The sequence below is a fragment of the Apium graveolens genome, chromosome 3, assembly GCF_009905375.1.
Source record: "Apium graveolens cultivar Ventura chromosome 3, ASM990537v1, whole genome shotgun sequence".
Taxonomy (NCBI): Eukaryota; Viridiplantae; Streptophyta; class Magnoliopsida; order Apiales; family Apiaceae; genus Apium; species Apium graveolens.
The window spans coordinates 38,856,878-38,872,654 of record NC_133649.1 but is presented as its reverse complement, the minus strand read 5'-3'; the positions used below and the strand labels follow the sequence as shown (position 1 = coordinate 38,872,654).

At 36.1% G+C, this 15,777-nt stretch overlaps 1 long non-coding RNA gene across 1 annotated transcript; it reads right to left on the bottom strand.

Moving 5' to 3' along the window:
* Positions 1-1,669: 1,669 nt before the first annotated feature.
* Positions 1,670-2,782, bottom strand: LOC141711049 (uncharacterized). The gene is made up of 3 exons (XR_012571202.1): positions 2,637-2,782; positions 2,048-2,147; positions 1,670-1,957 (listed from the first exon to the last, which is right to left on the bottom strand). It is a non-coding gene; the product is annotated as an uncharacterized LOC141711049 (long non-coding RNA).
* Between the last annotated feature and the right edge of the window lie 12,995 nt (positions 2,783-15,777).

The following is a 15,777-nucleotide window of genomic DNA, read 5'->3' as shown; positions in this document are numbered from 1 at the left end:
CACTGTTCCACAATAACAGTGATACTTGACGAAATTTGCTTTATTTAAAAATGTAGTTTTTATATGTTCCAACATGCATCAAATAGGAAGCAGATAAATTATTAAAAATTAAATTCTGGGATCAACTGTAGTTAATAAAAATACTCCATTAAATATGATGAGATAGTTTAAGCTTAGGAAAGATTAAGGATTACATGACCTACCATAATTTATTACATAAAAAGGTATTAAAATTATATAATCTTGGACATTTCTTCACGGATCATTCTACCCTCAATCCTTAGCTTCCCGACTTCTTCAAGTAGGATTTCAACCTGCATAGTGAAATTAGCTGAGTTCTCTTTGTGATCACGACTAAGCTGAAGGATCTGGTCCATCATCATAGCAGTGTTTACATTAAAATTGGTCATTGACTTTTCAAGATTCTCCCTGGCATCATATTTGTAATCATCGATCTGCTCCATGATATCATCATCGGACGGGGTCGAGACGGAGTACTGTAATCAGACAAACAGGTTTAAAACAACAAAATCTGAGATAATGCAGCAAGAAAATATTAAAATTTAACAGAGAGTAAAGGTTCATATTTGTCATACTAACTTTGTTAAAGAGAAAAAAAAATTTAAGATTGCTGTTTGTTGCATGCAGAGGGGATGTACTTTTCATACCTTGGGACGGAAGAAGATGCCATAGTCTTTAACTTCCTTGAACAGAGAGCTGTGAGCAGTACTTGTCAATTGATTAGTTTAGGGGTTTATATACATAGAGTAAGTGTGTAGAACAGTAATAGGCGTGCTCTTCTGTCTTACAATGAATTTTTAATTTATTAGAGTACAGTGCTCCTTATAAGAAAATATGGTTAGTCACCATCAATCTACTTTCTTTAAATTCTACTGCACAATAGATACAATGGATAAACGGTTGCTTGTAGATTTAATACTGCAAAATCCAATTATGCATCTTGAAAGAAGTGAGACCTATATACATGAATACAATTTTAGTGCAGAATGTACGTTCGAATGAAGTACTTTTTAAAGAAATATGAAAAAACAAAATGCATAGTGCAAACAGTAGGCGTCCCATCATCTTTGCCAATGAAAAATATGATATTTGTAAGAAACGTACAATATATGTGATTATTTTGCACATATGTTACAAAATATGGTCTACTACCTCTGTCCCGGTAGATAGTATACATTTACTATTTACACATATCTCGAGACTTCTATAAACTATAGTTTCATAATATATTTTTAATTTTTTAATTTCTGAATAAAAGTTTAAACATAAAATTTTTATTCAACAATTTTTATTTTAAAAAAAGATATTATGGATTTATACTTTAAAGGAGTATTGAAAGGCGTGACCGTGGGGAAAAGTTATGTGTAAAATTTGAAATTTGTTAACAGTGGTTGATAGCAAATTTTCATTCATAATTTTTTCTTCAAAACCGAATAAAAAATATAGATGTTTGACACAATAGAAGTTATACATAAATAATGAAAGTGGTCAAAAAACAAAAGATTTCTTCCTTAACTAAAGTATTACTCCATGAAAATAATCTGACATACTACAAATTAAAATAACATTATACTAATTCCCCTTGAATTGGACAAATAAATTCATCCATCGGTGTCAAATTTTTCATCTCCAAGTAATTCCATCATCTCCACGTAATTGTATTCAAAAATATATATAAATAAACGAAAAAAATGGATCAGTTCGTCCGTATTGACAACCTATTGCGAAGTTCGGTGACCCGAGGAAGGTTAAAATTCATAAACACTTTAGTGGACGGTGAATCGGAAAGTGAAGTTACACGGTGTACTGATCCAACACAATCTTACAGCTAGAAATAATAACTACTGCGGGTTGGAAACCATAAAAAGAGGAATCATTCAGAGCAACATTTGTGGAGAGAGCAATTTCATCCCAAAGGCGGACATTAATGTCATAGCTGAAATTATATCAAAACAATGATTTAGAAAATAAATTGTGTGAAGAGGAAAACATTGAAAAATATTAAAAAATACGGTAAATTACTTACACGCAGTCGGTAATCACAAGGTCAAGAAGAGTATGGTATTCATTGTTATGATCCGTAAGTGATTTAACACTCTTCCTGCGCTTAACTACACCAAGGACATCTAAGATACAATTTGCAAAATTAATTAGTTTAAAATACAAAGGTATCAGACATTTTAACAACATCTTTACATAGGCAGCTAAAATCAATATTATCAATGCAATGGCTCTTCTGAAAGTGATGTTCTTTAATAAAGCCAAGATAAGTGAAATAGAACATTTCTTCGGTTATGACCATTTCGGAAATGGGTGGTAAAATAGCTTTAACAACTGTTTCATCTATGAAGTACAAATGGTTTACACCCTCAAAACATTTGTAGTTGGAGGTGTAAGGAGTGACCATAAATTCTTAAATTCATAGATTTGGCCCTCCAATATGTTCGTAGAAAAGCGAGAGGCCAGGGATGGTGGAATCCAAACATGCATTCGGTTGTGCTAAATTGAATATAAAACAATATAGGTTAAAAACTGAATTTTTAATTTATTTTTCATTACAACAAATTAATTGAAAAACTTTGAATATGAATACAAAATGGTAAATATTTACTTACATCTCTATCAATGAAAATAAGATTCAAGCCTGTACCACTTTGGTTGTTGGTAACATAGTCCACCCATTTCTTCCAGATATACACTTTGATCTTACAATCAGGTCCAGTAAGTGGATTCAGGTCTTTCAGAGAATTCCAGTTAAGTAAAGCCATGCAGGATATATTGTTTGAAGAGGAGGGAATCTATCTGAGCTACAAAACCTCACTATAAGTTAAGTATATAGTCCCTTTATGTCTTACTAGTAACAGTAATAACATATGCACTTCTGTTACATATGTTAAAAATATAAATATATTCAACGAAGCAATAATTTCAATATTCTAAATTATAAAGGGCCGAATAAGTCAATTCGACAAAATTTTGAGTTTCTTAATTACGTGGAATTAGAAGTAAAGTACATTGAAAAGTAGTTCAACTGATTAAATGAAGGATAAAAATATTAGAAAAAAGGCATAACTAATTGTCTAAACATCATGTGGGTTTTACCAATACAGATTCAATGACATGGCCTATCTATTGTATAGGAAGGTTATAGAATATTTCCTTGTACACAACATTTCGGGTAACGTTGGTGGACTCGCCTAACTTATTGTCAATGAAAACTCTTAGACCGGAATGAGAGGTCACACGACTAATAGCTACATAAAATTGAACGTGAGTAAAAACAGGGTTCGGTAAATATAAACCAACACGGGCAAGAGATTGGCCTTGGGATTTTTTAATCGTCATTGAATAACAAATTTGTAGCGGCATTTATTTTCTAATAACCTTGAAAGGCAGCTTGGTGTCAGTTGGACTAAGCTCCATCCTTGGAATAAAATGCTTTGTTCCTACAAAGGCACCACATATTACCTCACACTCAACGCATTGTGTCAAACATCGGGTTATCATAAACCGGGTACCATTGCACAACCCAAGTGTCTGATTTAAGTTGCGCATCAGCATTACAGCTACTCTTTCCTTCAACTTAAGTTCATGTGGTGGAAGTCCTGGAATGTTGATAGAATTGAGATACTCGGCAGGAAATGTAAAACTCAATTCAGATAGAGTTCTACCAAACTCCTCAACTCTATCAACACTCTAGTAAGTAAAATCATTCCCAGGAATAATATCCATAATAAGAGAATTGAGGTGACCAACTACTTGATTTGTTGGAGTTAGGATTGCTCTCTCACTTAAATACTTCGGAACCTTGTAATTGGAAAGAAAATCTGGATATGTCTGTTAGATATATTTGATAATGTCATGGCTAATATGTTTTATGTTTAGCTTTCAGATCTTATGTGAACAGGATAAATCAATACTTAACTGTTAATCAGTACTTATACTGGAAGTCAGGACTTAAGGATATCAGTACTTATATTATCAGGAGATAATCATCAGAAGATAGATATCAGAACTTAAGTGCTGAAGGACAATCAGATAAGGACAGTAGCTGATTAAAGGAAAGAAGATCGAGATAAACATAAGAAGAGATATGCATGAAGAAGGAATTCCGTGAAGAATGGAATACTTGGAAGAAAAGATATCTGATTGATATATTTTAGGAAGCAGAATTATATTCCATATCAATTAGCGATTATCTTGTAACTGTGTAGTATATAAACACATACATAGGGTTTACACTATAAGTGTTATCATTATTAGAAAAGATTATTCATTGTAACCCTAGCAGCTCTCGTGATATTTGTTCATCACTGAGAGGTAACAGTTCCATACTGTAACAGAGTTTATTGTTTCAATAAAGTTTGTTTTCTGTTACTTAAGTTCTTAAAGTTCGATTTAAGTGTACTATACACTGTATTCACCCCCTCTACAGTGTGTATGTGACCTAACAATTGGTATCAGAGCCTATCTGTTAACTTACATACAGTTAAAGATCCAAACACAATCATGTCGGACACAGAAACTCCAACTAAGCCTACCACAACTGAGGAACCACCAAAGACACAAATTCAGAGTCGGTATGAGACCATCAGAGTCCCCATACTGAGACCATCTGAATATCCCATATGGAAGGTAAGGATGACCATGTTCCTGGAAGCAACAGATCCAGAATACCTGGATAGAATCAAGGAAGGTCCTCACAAACCAACCAAACTCGCTGTTGCAGTTGCAGGTGAAGCAGCAAAGACCGTACCAAAGGAGAAGAGTGATTATACTGCTGAGGACATAGCATCAATTGCTAAGGATGCTAAGGTACGACACTTACTGCATAGTGCCATTGATAATGTAATGTCAAACAGGGTAATCAACTGCAAGACTGCTAAGGAGATATGGGATGCTCTGGAAACAAGGTGTCAGGGAACTGACACAATTAAGAAGAACAGGAAGACAATACTCACTCAAGAGTATGAACACTTTGACTCAAAGACTAATGAGTCATTAAATGATTTATATGATAGATTTGTCAAACTTTTGAATGATTTGTCATTGGTTGATAAAGAGTATGATCTTGAAGATTCAAACCTTAAGTTCCTGTTAGCTCTTCCTGAATGCTGGGATTTGAAGGCAACGATAATAAGAGACAACTACAATCTTGATGAAACAACTCTTGACGAAATCTATGGAATGCTCAAGACTCATGAGCTGGAGATGGAACAAAGAAGCAAGAGGAAAGGAGGAAAGTCAAGGACAGTTGCTCTTAAGGCTGAAGAAGAATTCCCCAAAGCAGCTTCCTCAAAGAAAGACAAGGGTAAAGCTCTTTTCATAAAGTCTGATACTGAGTCATCAAGTGCTGAGAGTGATGATGACTCAGATTCTGAAAGCTTGCCTGAGACTGATGCTGATGAGGAGATGATGAAGCTGTGTGTTCTTATGGTGAAAGGAATCACAAAGATTGCATACAGGAAGTTCAGGAAGGGAAAGAAGTTTTCCAGGAAAAACATAAGTTCTGATAAGAAGAATTTCAGAAGATCTGAAGGCAGAGGAGGAAAGTCTGACAGAGGAGATTACACCAATGTTAAATGCTATAACTGTGGTGAGAAAGGCCACATATCTCCTGACTGCAAGAAGGTAAAGGGTGACAGAGGCAAGGCTCTTGTCACAAAGCAGAAAAGCTAGACAGACACCTCAGACTCTGAAAGTGAGGAGAACTATGCATTGATGGCAAATGCTGATAAAGAAAGTGCTGAGAGCAGTTCTGAAGCTGCTGAAACAAAGGTACCTCAGACTACTTATGCTTTTCATACTGATGATGTTAATGAGTTGAGAAGATATCTTAAAACCATGTTTGTTAGCTATAGAGACCAAACTTTAACATGTGAAAGATTAACTTCTGAAAATCTTGCATTTAAGAAAAGGAATGATTTCTTAGAAAAAGAGTTAGTCATGTTCCATCAAACTCAGAAGGATAGAGAGGATGCTTTTATGTTAGGAATGAAGTGCTAAAATTAAATGAATCTCTAAAAACTGAGTTAGAAAAGGAAAGAGAGATTATCAGGACTTGGACTAACTCTGGCAAAATAACTCAAAATTTGCTAAGTAGTGGAAACTGGAAAGAGGGCTTAGGTTATGGAGAAGATAAGAATGATAAAGGAATTGAAGAAATTAAGCCTGTTGTTAAGCAAAAGCCAAAGTTTAAACCTATTAAGTTTGTAAATGTAAAGTCTGAAAATGAGAAATCAGAAGATAAAGAGGAATTAACTTCTGACAAACTAAAACAGGAAAAGATAGCTGAAGTGAACATAGGCTTAATGACAAAGAATCAGCTTAAGTATAAGCTGAAAGATGTCAAGAATGCAAACAAGGTAAAATCACCTAGGAAAAATAGGAATGGAAAGGAAGGTGTGAATAAAAGCAATGATTATAAACCTGTTCCTGATGCTCCTAGGAAAACATGTCATAACTGTGGAAGTTCTAACCATCTGGCTTCTTTTTGCAGGAAGAATAAGAATATTAACTCCTTACCTTCAAAATCAGGAGTTAAGAGTCAGTCTGTTAGATACAAACCACAAAATCCTTGTTTTCATTGTGGTAGTTTATGGCATTCCATTTATACTTGTAAGGAATATCATAGTTTGTACTATGATTATTATCAAATAAAACCTTCTTTGAAGAAAGTTTCCATTGTTCCTTCTAGTGTAAATTCTGATTCAAAGTCTGATAGTGTAAATTCTGATAAGAAAAATGTTAACATAAACTCTGATGCTAAATCCGCTGCAAATGTTAACAAACTTAATAAGGCCAAAGGATCCAAGCAAGTCTGGGTCCTTAAAACTAATAATTAGTGGTCTTTGTGATTGCAGGGCAACAGGAAAAATATTCTAGTTCTGGACAGTGGATGTTCAGGACATATGACTGGAAATAAGGCCCTGCTATCAGACTTTGTGGAGAAAGTTGGCCCAAGTGTTTCTTATGGAGATGGCAACATTGGAAAAATATTGGGATATGGCAATATCAATCTTGGAAATTTCATAATTAAACAAGTAGCTCTGGTCTCAGGACTTAAACACAACCTACTGAGTATAAGTCAAATCTGTGACAGAGGTTATCATGTTGATTTCTTTGAAGAACACTGTGAAATTGTGAGTAAATCTAAAGGCAAAGTTGTTCTGAAAGGATACAGACGTGGTAATATTTATGAAGCTAAGCTTTCAACAAGTATTGATGGTTCTGCAATCTGTCTGATAAGTAGAGCATCAATTGAAGAAAGCTGGAATTGGCATAAGAAACTCTCTCATTTAAATTTCAACAATATAAATGAACTGGTCAAGAAAGATCTTGTGAGAGGATTGCCAAACACAGTATTTGCTCCTGATGGTCTTTGTGATTCATGTCAGAAAGCCAAACAAAGAAAATCTTCATTCAAGAGCAAGACTGATTCATCAATTCTTGAGCCTTATCATCTTATACATGTTGATCTATTTGGTCCAGTAAATGTCATGTCTATTGCAAAGAAGAAGTATGCGTTGGTCATAGTGGATGAGTTCACCAGATACACATGGGTGTATTTCTTGCACACAAAAAGTGAAACTGCATCTATCTTGATTGATCATGTCAAACAGCTGGATAAAATGGTCAAAGATTCTGTGAAAATTTTAAGGAGTGATAATGGCACTGAGTTCAAGAATTTGATAATGGAAGAGTTCTGCAAAAGCCATGGAATAAAGTAGGAATTTTCTGCTCCTGGAACTCCACAGCAAAATGGAGTTGTTGAAAGGAAGAATAGAACTCTCATTGAAGCTGCACGTACAATGCTTGAAGAAGCAAAGCTTCCAACCTATTTCTGGGCTGAAACTGTGCAGACTGCTTATTTTACTCAAAATGCAACACTCATTAACAAGCATGGAAAAACACCATATGAGATGGTGAAGAAAAAGAAGCCAAATCTGAAATATTTTCATGTATTTGGATGCAAGTGTTTTGTTCTCAAGACTCATCCTGAACAGCTATCAAAGTTTGATCTAAAAGCTGATGAAGGAATCTTTGTTGGATATCCACTTTCCACAAAAGCCTTCAGAGTCTATAATTTGAGAACAAAAGTGGTCATGGAATCTATCAATGTCTCTTTTGATGACAAGAAGATCACTGGTCTTAAAGATTTCATTGACCATGATCAGCTGAGATTTGAAAATGAAGACTCATATTCTGATACTGAAAATCCTGACAGTCTAAGTCCTGATACTGTAAACTCTGATGGATTAAACTCTGATGTTATTGAAACTGTGGTGACTACGTTAAAGGAAGATGCACCTATGCAGGGGGAGCATACTCAAGATCCTACCACATCTCAAGAAACATCCGAACATGCATCTGGCTCTTCAAGATCTGATTCGTCAAGTTCTGATAAGCCAAGTTCTGATAGTGCTGAAAATCTAAATACTGAAGAATCCAACTCAGAGAGCATAGTTTCAGGGGGAGCATCAGAAAATGAAAATGAAGATAGCATGGATCATAAGGGAGCATCCAGTTCTGGAGAAAACCTTCCATCTGCAAGGAAGTGGACAAAATCTCATACACCTGATTTGATAATTGGAAATCCTGATGCAGGTGTCAGAACTAGAACAGGTACTTCAAATGAGTGTCTTTACAATTCTTTTCTCTCTCAGACTGAGCCAAAGAAAGTGGAAGAAGCTCTTCAAGATGCTGATTGGGTGCAAGCAATGCAGGAAGAGTTGAATGAATTTGAAAGAAACAAAGTCTGGACCCTAGTACCAAGACCAAAGAATAGATCTGTTGTTGGTACAAAGTGGGTATTCAGAAACAAAACTGACAGTGATGGCATAATTACAAGGAATAAGGCAAGGCTGGTTGCAAAAGGATATTCTCAACAGGAGGGAATTGATTATGATGAAACATTTGCACCAGTTGCTAGGTTAGAAGCCATAAGGATATTTTTGGCTTATGCTGCTCACAAAAAGTTTACAGTCTTTCAAATGGATGTGAAAAGTGCTTTTCTCAATGGAGAATTGGAGGAAGAGGTATATGTTGAACAACCTCCAGGTTTTGTAGATACCAAACATCCAGACTATGTCTACAGACTTGACAAAGCACTTTATGGACTTAAGAAAGCTCCTAGAGCATGGTATGAGACTTTAGCTCAGTTTCTTCTGGAAAGTGGATTCCACAGAGGGACAATAGACAAAACACTGTTCTACCTCAACCATGGAAAGGAATTACTTCTGGTCCAGATTTATGTTGATGATATCATTTTTGGATCTACAAATGACAAACTTTGCAAGAAGTTTGCCAAACTAATGCAGTCAAGATATCAGATAAGTATGATGGGGGAACTTAGCTATTTTCTGGGCCTTCAAGTCAAGCAGAATGAGGAAGGCACTTTTATTTGTCAAACCAAGTACACCAGAAACTTGCTAAAGAAATTTGGAATGCAAGATTGTTCAAGTGCATCCACTCCAATGGCCACTGCAACAAAACTGGATAAGGATACCGATAAATTAGTAGATATTACTGACTACAGAGGTATGATTGGCTCTCTACTCTATCTGACTGCTAGTAGATCTGATATCATGTATGCTACCTATCTTTGTGCAAGATTTCAAGCAGATCCAAGAGAACCTCACTTAACAGCTGTAAAAAGAATCTTTAAGTATCTTAAAGGAACAGCTGCTCTGGGATTATGGTATCCTAGAGAATCAGATTTTAAACTAATAGGTTACTCAGATGTAGATTTTGCAGGTTGCAAAATTGACAGGAAAAGCACAAGTGGAAGCTGCCAATTTCTTGGAGGCAGATTGGTTTCTTGGTACAGCAAGAAACAAAAGTCAATTTCCACATCAACTGCAGAAGCAGAGTATATTGCTGCAGGAAGCTGTTGTGCACAGATTCTTTGGATGAAGAATCAGTTACTGGATTATGGGTTAACATATTTCAAAATCCCTATTTACTGTGATAATCAAAGTGCTATTGCTATGACAGGTAATCCAGTTCAACACTCAATGACAAAGCACATCAGCATCAGGTACCACTTCATCAGGGAACATGTGGATGAAGGTATAGTGGAATTATATTTTGTTCCCACAGATCAACAATTGGCAGATATCTTCACAAAACCATTATGTGAAGCTACTTTTACAAGATTGGTAAATGAACTTGGAATGGTTTCAGGTTCTTTCTCTAAATCTGCTTAGACTTGTTCTATGAATCAGACTTTATGCTCAGTATTTACAGAATTAATCTCATTGTATATTCTGTGCTTAATTGATAAATATCTTTAAGTACTGACTGTTGTCTGATATATGTTTCTAAACTATGATAAGTGATATGTTTGTTCTAGTACCTATTCATTCCTATGAGGATAACTGTGCTAGATACTGACCTAGTAGTCTTCAATAAACAAATGATTCCATGGAAGAAGTAATTATTTCAGTGGAAATCTTATGACACTAGCAAATTCTGATAACTGAGCTTAGTTAAGTTTACTTTGTATATCTTATTACTAAGTCACAAATTAGAATAATGCTACTCATCTGTTAAGTTCTGATACTAGTAAAACTGTTGAATGTACTAAGTGCTGATAAACCTCTCTTATCAAAAGAAAAAGCAAAAAGATCAAAGATTAAAATCAGGTACTCCTTTGAGATCTAGAGTAAAAATGTGGAAGGGACGACCCAAGTGCATTGCTGGTATTAACTAAATATGCATCAGAAAAGCAAAATATTTTCTTGGTGACTTTTCACACTCTATGATTACTGGAGAAATACTCTGAAAATAGCATAAATTCTGATAAACAGTCGTGACTCACTTACACTGAGAAGCCACTGTAAAACAGAATTACAAAAGATGCATAAAATTAGCACAAAATAGTTGAGATGGACTCTAGCATGAACTCATTCATCAGTAGGTTTCAGGACAATGACAGATCTTTAGCAAAATTTTAGTTATGCCTTATTTCTAAGATGTACTGAAGTAAATCAGACTTTACTCTTTGTCTGTTTTTAGCTTAATGCACACACTAATCACTCCATCTGAATGATGAAAATTTCTGTGGTGGTCTATATTATTTTAGATAAACAGTCATTGTGTCATTATTGCACAAATTCTGAGGACAAGTTCTAAGTTACACGTCCTGATGATTAAGTTCTGACGTCCATAACTCAGAACTTGTATGAGTATTTACTAAGATGGGCATTCCTTTTTCGAGTTAAGAAATTATGTTCTGATGACTGTTAAGTTCTGGTATAGGTCTAAGTTCTGATTTCTCAGTCTAATCCTTTACTTGGCTTATCTGTGAATAAAATTTGATAACAGTCTCAGTTCGAACTCGAATATGTTGAAGTGGAAGATTAATAGTCACTATGCTAAGGATTAATGGTATTTGTACTTGAACAGTCCACTATTTCTTGTGTCTTGTGCGGTCTAGACCATGATTCCCCTTTCCAATGACTGTTATTCTTTTTCAAAGTCTAGGGAGACGAGGTAGAATTAATTCTACCTGTCAGCATTAAATATCTTTGCGTCTCTTGGCATTCTCTTGCCTATATAAGCAACCACTTCACATCAGTCTTTCCATCACATTCTTCTCACACACTTATCCTTCTTCTTCTATCAAAAACACAATGGTTCGATACAACATGTTTTTGAACAACCAAACCTTCACTATGGAGCTAAGTTGTGCCGAGTGGCAGCAGGAGTGGCATGTAACAGCCATTCCTGAGGAGATCTGGGATTCTGTCCCACAGGAGGTGCTAACTCACCTTCTATTCTTCTATATGGATTACCATCGCCATCTGGAGCGATTGGAGGAGGAAAGGCGGGAAGCTATCCATCAGCAAGAGCGAATCATACGACTCACCATCTTGTTCGTCGAAGATAGGAAGAGGAAGATGACTTAATCTTGTCTTCTTCCTGTTCTTCTTCATCCTCAGCTTTGTCAGGCTTCTTAGCTAGGACTAAAGCTGTTGATGTTAGGATTAGAAGCTTAGGGAAAATCTTGTATAAGTATTGATGTAATTTCCATTTCATAAATGTATTGACTCGATATATTAATGATTGTTTTTACTTCAAGATTTTGTCTCTGAGTTATTTTATCTTGTGTTGATAAATCCTAATTGATAATCTGATGACCATTAAAATTTGTTTTTATTTAAGTTCTGATTCTCTGTCAGCACTTATTCATCGAAATTATCTCGGTCATTTTTAACATGATTTATTTTTAGAATATTAATGTTGCAGTGAAAAATAATTCAATCAGTGCTAACGGGTTAAATTTTGAATTAAAATTGTTTCCCTTGATAAATGGAACAGTTTTTTCCTTGAAACTCGGCAAATGGGTAAGTCATGATTACTATTTTCTCGAGCCCAGTAACTATCCGTTATTACTGCATGTCTGACAGGTGTCCAACGGTAATATTTTTTTTGTATAAGTACAGCAGAGAGAAGATTTCTTTAATCTTTTTAATTTCTTCATCTTTTATCTCTCTTCTTACTTTTACTCTCCTTCACTTTACTTTTTCCGTTGTTTTTCATACAGACATTATCTCAAACACCTAACAGGCATCCTTGAAACTCAATACTTTTTTTTCACATGGCACCAAAGGATTTAATCATTGATGGAGCAAAGTTTGTTCCAAACAACTATGCTGCAATTCTTGATCATGCTGACGCTCCATCTGAATTGCACTTTGTGCAAGATCTTCTTGCACATAGTGAGGTTGGGTACGCCTTAACTCAGCCTGAATTATTTTCAAGTCAACAAGTTCTGAGGTTCTGGAGGACTGGAGTTTTTGATGATGGTGGTAACCGTGGAACTCCCAGTATTATCTTCCAAGTGGGTGATTCATCCTTTGTAGTCAATCCTGGTACAGTACGCAGGGCTTTACATCTTCCAGAGGATTGTACTTTCTCAGTTCCAGAGGACTCAGCCCTTCGGGAGTTAATGGCTGAATTGGGATATGAAAAGAGTCTGACGAAACTTGGACAGTTGAAACGGGCTAATATCAGAAGAGAATGGAGTTTCTTCTTTGATTGCATCACCAAAGCTTTTGGGAACAAATGTTCAAATTTTGATGCTATCCCAATTCTGAGTCAGCACATAGGGTATGCTATTATCCATCAAACTCATTTTGATTTTGCAACTGGAATAATTGGTTTTATTGGGGATAGGATGACAGAGGATCGAGATGTTGTTTATTTTGCTAGATTCTGTCAACTTATTTACACTTACTGTACTGATGAACCTCATTTAGTCAGCACTCAAACCCCACCTTTTAAGGTTGCAAAACGATACTTTAATGACCTGGTAAATGCTGATACTAAGAAGAAAGTGGTTAGACCATTACAGATTCCTAAGTCTGTAAAACAGATCCTGGTAAATACTGAACCTGATACTTATAGATCTGTTTACACTGATGTCCAACCACCTCCAACCACCCAAAATCCATCAACCTCAGTACCTACCTCTCATTCTACTCAACCTACCCTCAGAACTTATCTCAAATCCTATCTCTCCACTTCACAGACTGCTCAACCTTCTTCTTCAGCACCTACTATGAAGCCTACATCCTCTAAGCCAAAGAGAACAAAGACTGTTCCTCAAACACCTCAAAAGAGGAGGAGAATTACTTTGAGAGATGAATCAGATTCTGAGGAACAGATTCCTTCTTCAGAACCTGTGGTGGTTGAAGCTGAGAAAGCAACTTCTCAGAAGGATTCTGAAATTGGGGGTTCTAGGCTTCTCAAGAGGCTTAGACGTATGATAGTTCCTGAAACTCCCAAGGAATCCAAATCAACAAGGAAGTACAAGAAACAGAGGGCACAAAGGCCAGTTTTAGACGATGAGGAGGAAGCAGCTAAGGAAGGGGATCAGGAATCTCTGATCTCACAAGACAAGGAATTTGCTCCAGTCACTTCTTCTCCATCCACTCCATCTCAGGAAGCTGTATCTGACAAGGCTAACTCGCCATTTGTGTCTCTTGTTGATCCAGGCACAAGTGCTGAAATTGATATTCAGAACCTGGTTGTGCCTACAATACTTTTCTTAGAAGCTCCAACAGCAAATAATCCTTCCACAACACCTGTTACTGATGTTGTTCAAACTCCAGAGTTATCAACAACACATTCTCTGCATCAAGATGCTGATGATCAGATTTTAGGTGAGCATCAGGATATGGCTGTTGATCAGAACTTAGTATCAGATCAGCAATTAGAGGATGCTGAAGCCTCCATTGCTACTCACACTGTTGTCTTATCAGAAGATACTGATTCTTTAAGTTCTGATGCTGCAAATGTTGGAGATACTGGTGAAGCTGCTAGAACTGTAGATGCTGATGAAGCAGGTCCTTCAGGACATACTCCTCCACCGACTCTTCCTAAGTCTGAACTGGTAAAGGAGTTTGTTATCAGGGATGCACCAGTGCCTTGGAGTGAAACTCCTGCAGGTCAGGAGTGGACTAAGGAATGGAACTCAGTTTCATGTGTTCCAAATGCTTTACATCTTGCTGAGCACTTGACTAAAGCTGATGAAATGTTAAATTCTGATGATTTTAAAACCCAGCTTAGAGTCACTGCATTGAGTACTAAACATCTACAAGGTCTTCATTCCAATACTCATGCAGAGCTACACAAGATTCAGGAGAACTTTATCAAACAGGAACAAGTTTGGAAAATTGATAAGAAAAAGTTCTTTCAACCTACCATTGACAGGATTGCTTATATTGAGAAAACTCAAGAGAAACAACAAGCTCAGATTGATCAAATTCTGACAAATCAAGCTTCTCAGCAATCGCAACTTACTGAAATCCAGACCTCAGTGGAACTACTTATCTCTCTTTTCTTACCTGCTGATGCCAAAAAGGGGGAGAAGGTAATTAAGTCCAAATGCAAAACCAACAAGACACTGCAAGGAAAGGATGATGGAAAAGATGACCAAGGAAACTCTGGAATGGGTAGTGGTCATAGTCAAGGTAGAAGGTTTACATCTAGACAAGCTAGTCATAGAACAAGTTCTGATACTGGGAAAAGAATAAGTTCTGCTGCTGGTAAAAGGATAAGTTCTGATGAACTTCTAGATCTTGATGAGGAAATGTCAAGACAGTTATTTCTTCAAGAAAATCCAGGGATGGACTTGGAAAGTTTAAAGGAAGAAGAAGCCAGACTTAAATCAGAGAAAGTCACATCTAAATCTGAAGCTTCTGGTAAAAAGTTACTTCCAAAACTTAAAGGCATTGTGATCAAAGAAAGGACACATACTGAAGCAACATTGGCTAGATCACAACCACAGATAGATCCAAGATCCAAGGGTAAAGAAAAGGTTGGTGAACCTATCAAGGCTTATGTACCTCCTGAGGAAGAAGAAATTACTGATGGAAAAGATGATCTTGCTCTGACTTCAAGAAAAGTTCTTAAAACAACCTCTGACATGGCTCAAGTTATTCAGAGTCAAGAAATTGTAAGTTCTGATATTTAGAAGAAGCAAGTGACCTCTGATAGAGCTCAAGTTAACTTGATATCAGAAAATAGATCAAAGACACCCCTACCAGGATTCACTAAAGCAAAACAGACTCAATCTTTGAAGACTACTGCAAGTGGTTTTGAAGCAAGAGTAGTTACTGGAAAGGAAGCTAGAGATAAAACTGGATTGGGAAGTGCTGATGAAAGAAGAGTACACAACACTACCAATGATCCAACTTCCTTGAGTGAACCAGGTATTGGAGCAACTCCTGAGAGATTGAATCAACT